Source organism: Suncus etruscus, chromosome X (genome assembly GCF_024139225.1).
Source record: "Suncus etruscus isolate mSunEtr1 chromosome X, mSunEtr1.pri.cur, whole genome shotgun sequence".
NCBI classification, from domain to species: Eukaryota; Metazoa; Chordata; class Mammalia; order Eulipotyphla; family Soricidae; genus Suncus; species Suncus etruscus.
In genome coordinates this window covers 92,267,845-92,274,031 of record NC_064868.1, presented here as the reverse complement: position 1 = coordinate 92,274,031, position 6,187 = coordinate 92,267,845, and positions in this window count along the sequence as shown.

Here is a 6,187-nt window from a genome sequence, read left to right as displayed (position 1 = left end):
GAAATATCTACACTGACAACTATGGTGACAATGTCAATGAGTGAGAGAAGTGGAATGCCTATCTTGAATACAGGTGTGTGTGTGGGAGATTGGGGACATTGATGATGGGAATGTTACACTGGTGACAGAGACTGAAACTCAACTACAATCATGTTTGTTATTAAGGTGCTTAAATAAAGATAATATTAAAATTATTTAAAAAAAGAATTCGATATCCTCACATCCCTGGCATCACCTATTTTTGGAATTCTGGCAAAAACTATGCTGAATCTGTAGAATCAGTAACTTGGTGACTGTTTTGATATCTTACCAACATTGTCTTCCTAGCTAGTAATGTAGAGTGTCATTCCATTTATTTAAGTTATTCTCATTTCTTTGGGCATTTTTTGTAGTTTTTAATCTTTTTAATTATATTTATTGATTACTAAATATTTAATTCTTATGGGTGGCATGAAAATGATTTTTAAATTTTCATTCAACTTGTTCATTGATGGTGAATAGAAATACAAACTATTTCTGTGTATTTACTGGGTACCCCAAAACTTCACTATATTAGATTTCTTATAAATTCTAAAGGGGTTTTAAGGATCATGTTTACTATAAATATAGTTTTATTTCTTTTCCAAATGGATAACTTTTATTTCTTCTTGTCTAATCACTATGGTTATAACTAACTCATAAATAATAAGAAATAACTTTTTAATAATAAATCAACTCACCATTTATAAATCATTGCTAATAAATGATTATTAACAATTAAGTTAATTAGTAGTGGAATGTATGAGTCATGAGTTCAGAAGAGAAGAATGGGTTTGGGCCCAGAGATAGCACAGCTGGTAGGGTGTTTGCCTTACATGCAACCCACCTGGGTTCTTTCCCCGGCATCCCATATGGTCTCCTGAGCACTGCCAGGTGTGGCCACAAAACAAAAGAGAGAGAGAGAGAGAGGGAGAAAGAGAGAGAGAGAAATGGTCTTAAGATGTGAACTTAGGAGCTCCAAGTATACTGATGATGTTGGAAGTTTAAAGATTCCTCAAGATCAAGAGAAAGTGCAGAACAGAGAAAGGAAGAGCAAAGAAGAGAGAAGGAAAGGAGAGAGGAGGAAAGAAGAGTAAAGGAGAAGGGAGGGGAAGGGAGGGGAAGTAGTGGGGGGAAAGATAAGAAAGATCAAGTCCTGCTGAACTTTATAACTCTAAGGTTTGGGTAGTAGGATTTAGCAATAGAAGCTGATAAAAAACAAAGGAGAAATAGGAGGAAGATTAGCAAAGTTTTAGCAAGGTAAATTGTTAGGAGCTCAAAGTAAGACAAAGTGACCTATATTGTTAAATCTACCTCCAGGGGTTTTTTTGGGGGGGTTGGTTTGTGTTTGGGCCACATCCTGCCATGCTCAGGGTTTAGTACTTAGGACTTACTCCTGGCAGGCTTGGGGGACCTTATGGGTTACAGGGGATCAAGCCCAGGTTGGCCACATGCCGCGCAAGTGCCCTTCCTGCTGGATCACTGCTCCAGCTCAAGTTTGCCTCTTGCACTCATCTTAAATCTGTCTACCAAGTGCTACATAATGGTTCCCATCAGTCACTACTGCTTCCCTAGATCTGTATAATTTTGGGGAACTAGTCTCAGTTTCTGAACTGAGCCCTGTGCCCCCATCCCAGTCTATAAGTAGAGAAAAGGACGCCCAACAGTTTGATTCAGAAGGCACATTTCTGAAATGCATTTTTTCAGTCAGGTTTTATTTAAAACCTTCCATGGCTCCTAGTTGGTTATATCCTACTCCTCACTCTCTGTGCTAACATATACCAAAGACACAGCTTACTGAGGGTGTTTCTGGTCCCCCAATGTAACTCCACCCTGGATTTAGGTGTAGCTACCTGAGACCCACCCATTTCTGGGAGAGGTCTTGGGAACCAGATATTAGGTGTGACCTTACCTGCAAGAATCCGCCCATTCCTGGGAGGGGTCTTGGAATAGGTAGATAAACCCTTGAGCCAGGGGATTAGGTGTGGGCCCTGCTTCACTCTCTGTCTTTTGGGCTTTGCCTCTTTTGGTCTTGGACCAGGATGGAGGCCAAAGGGAAGATGGCTGAAAGGAATTAAGATGCAGGGTAGCCTAGAATGGCTGAATGCTTTAAAGGTTATGAGATAGGCCATACACATGTGGTGAATAGGGCATGAATAAAGATGATGCTTCCTAATGCCTGCCTGTGAGTGAATCTTGATTCCGGCTTTCACCTGGGCCTGGAACCCGCTGGCTGGATGGGGGTTGCAGAGCCACGTGGCCTGGGATGGCAGAGAGAAATCCTTCACCATCCATCGCCATCCAGCTCCATCATTAATTATTTGATTCAACACCCCAACATTAGGTCACATACCCTCTCTCCTTCCCAGATATATGCCTCAGCATAGTGCTCATTCCTTACAGTGCTCATTTTGTTGCCTGTGGAGCTTCCCTTATTGCTATTATTTCTGAGGGTACAATTTCTGTGATAACAGGAATTTTGTAGTATTTTTGTTCTTCAATTGCTTTGTTAACTCCCCACCATATAAATTTTTTCTCTATGTGTCAGTGAGCCAAGTAGTTCTATAAATGGGCATCTGTTAACTCTTGTTCAAGTTTCTTCAACATACACACCTGTACTTGGTGACAGATCAGTGTGGCTGCACACTGTAAAATCCATTTCTTTCCAAATTATCATTTTTTGATAGCACCCTCTTTGTTGCCCATCACTAAGTAGCTCAACAGTGGATGCTATTATATGTTGATCAACTTTGGGGTCAGGTTTGTGGCTTGCCCTGTCTACAAGTGTAAGGTCCCACCAATGAGAGAAAAAAATCATTTCACTTGTTCAAAATCACTATTAACAATAGTCAAAATGTGGCGAAAAACAGTGTCCACTGGTCAGTAGGATGTGTCAAATCTAGGCAATGGACTATTACACTAGTGTTTGTTCTGGACCAAGTTAAAGAGTAGAGGCAAATGACAATCTAAAGGTGACAAGGGTTTCTTTGGGGGGGGTGAAGAAAATGTTCTGGTATTAGATAATGTTTTCAGATGAAGAGCTTTTAAAAATTCTCAATGCAACTGAACTAAAATCTTTTAAAAAATGAGGAGCCAGAGAGACAGCACAGCGATAGGGTGTTTATCTTGCATGCAGATGCAGCTGACCTGGGAGGGACACGGTTCAATTCTCAGCATCCCATATGGTCCTCCAGCCTGCCAGGGGCGATTTCTGAGTGCAGAGCCAGGACTCCTAAGGTCCGTTTGGCATGGCCCAGAAACCAATCAATGAATCAGTCAATAAATAAAATTGAAAAGTAAAAGAATGAATTGGATTTTTAGAGAGGTAAAAGCCTTTTATTTATTTTTGGTTTTAGGCCACACCTGGCAATGCTTAGAGTTTATGCCTGGTGGTGCTCAGGGGACCATATGGGATTCCATGCATTGAAACCAAGTCAGCTGTGTGCAAAGCAAGCATCCTGTCTGCTGTATTATCTCCAGGGCCCCAGTAGAATATTTTTATTGAAAGATATTTATTTAGGGAAGTATGATGGAGACAAAGAGTGAGATACATTTCTTTTTAAAAAAAATATCTTAATTTAAGCACCATGATTACAAACATGTTTGTGATTGGATTTTCGTTAGAAAAAAGAACACCAACGGCACCAGTGCAACATTTCCACCACCAATGTCCCCACCACCCTCCTCCTCCGCCCCTTGCCTGTATTCTAGACAGGCATTCTATTTCTCTCACTCACTATCATTGTTATGATAGTTGTCAGTGTAGTTAATTCTCTAACTGGACTCACTACTATACATTTCAAGGAAGGAAAACAGCCTTCTCCTGACCAGGGGTAGGGGCCAGATTTCCTTTTTACTACATAAATGGATGACAGAAAAAGTGGAAGGAAGGAAAAGAGAGAGCAGAGGGTGGGGGAAAAAGAAGGGGGTAATAAACAACTTTTGGTGTCATTGTTTGCTTCAGCTTTGTCAACATTCAGAACTTACTAAACCTCTTAATATCACACTTTCCCCTGACTTGTTTGTGACTTTAGAAGAGTGGGTTACTTTGATTCTTTTTGTTTGGTGGGTCACAACCAGCAGTGCTAAGGGGTTGCTCCTGGCTCTTTGCTCAGGAATTACTCCTGGAAGGACTGGCACTAGGAATCACTCCTGATGGTAGTCAGGGGACCATACTGGAGGTGACAAATTAAATCTGGACCAGCCATGGTCAGCCAAACATTCTTCCCACTCTGCTATCATTTCAGCCTCCACTATGACGCTTAACACATCTGGGAAATTTATTTGGGGGGGGTGTTAAAATCTATCTCACAGTTGTCCAGGTGGAATCAACCCCATATCCAAATACCAGGGAGAGAGAGGAAAAGGAGCACTTTTCTCAGAGAGGAGGTAGTTTTAATGACCATGGGAACTCAGTAGATTTGGTCCTGGGCTGATTGGTCTTCAAACAGAGTTTTCTGTGTTTGCCTCAAGATGGTTAAAATTCATAATAAAGAAGCTGGGAAATTTCCAGTTGCCCAGCTCCAGTCCTTGGTTAATGTCATTCATTATGTTTTCTTGATTGCTTTATGCCCCAATTTTTTATACTTTAATTCCCTAAAATTATTTTTAGAGGAAAATAGAATTTTAATAGACATCTTAGGAACAAACGTTAAGCCCAAATAACACTGGTTTTTGTTCCAGCCTTGCAAAAACATCGCTCCATCAGATGACAAAAGGGAGCAAATGCTCCTGCAGCTCTAGTCTGCGGCTAAGTCCTGCAAGTGCTTTGCTAACCTCCCACACACTCCGAAACCTGTCATCTGAAAAGCCCGTGGCTACATTGCTTCAAGCACACTGAGTGGGCACTTGAGCACTGCAAAGGGCAGCGTGTTCCCACAGAAGTAGCATATAGCACTGTCCAGAGATAGTGTCTTCACTATTCTGCAGCCATGAGAGCTGCCTGGGAACAGGGCTCTGGTGGGTACAGGAGAGAGAAGGGGCAAAAAGTCAAAAGGATTTAGGACCAACTGGGAACCAGACTCAACAAAGGTCACTCGGATGCCTGTGAGCCCTGAATTCCAATGAATCTTGGTCCAGAAAAATCCCAGGATAGAAATTTTCATCTAGAAATTCCTTCAAGCAAGCTTGGTTTCCCCCAAAATCAGAGACCTCTTCCCAGACTGCTTAACTCTCTCAAGTTTCCCCCATCAAGACATTGTAGTTGAAGGAACAATTATGCCCCTTGCCACCTGCTCTAGGATTCAGAAACCTTTTCAAGATAGCTTTGGTGTTGAAGACAGGATGACAATACAATTTCTACCAACAGTTCTTATTCTTGAGAGGTCATCTTCATTTCAGGGATCCTTGGAATTATGGATATTCTGCTTACAATATCCTTATAAAGAGTAATCCATGATTAGCACCCTTTTATGAATGAGCATAATAATCATCAGGGAAATGATTTTCTCCAAGTTTTTTGTTTGTTTGGGGGCTCTACATGGCAATGCTCCAAGATCTACTTCTGGATCTGCACTCAGGAATTTCTCCTGGTGGTGCTCAGGGGAGCATATGGCATCCCAGGAATCAAACCCAGGTCAGCTGCATGCTAAACAGGCACCCTAAACTTTAAACTATCTCTCCAGGTCCATTTGCCTGATTTTATATGTGGTTAATGATATAACTTGATAATCTGATAACTAAGTTTAGGCCTGCTATTATTGTTCATTGCTTTCCCATCCCCTTTCCCGTATCTCTGAAAACTTTAGGAGCTCTTAGTCACTTTTCTCTAAGCATGTTAGTGCTCCAAGAACAGAAAGAGAAAACTCCTGGTCATCCTTCATCTCCACAAACTTGAGTTGATAGAGGTGCTAAGTTTGAATGGAAGGTGCATCAGGGTCCTCGATGGAGTGAAGTGATGGATATGGTGTTGAAATTATGTGCATAGGAAACCATCATAAACAGTGCTATAAATCATAGAAACTCAATGAATAAAAAAGTAAAGTTGAATAAAAGATGAAACCGAAAACAAAAGAATCCTAGCCCAAGTTCCCTGAGGAATCAATCATCAAATATTATTTAGTGGCCTAATGTCCAATAGAAATTTGAAACACAGAAGTCTGAACACTAACAACAGGTAAAATTCTATGAAACATATGGTTCTCTCTAGATTTGAAGGTTTTCAATTTTT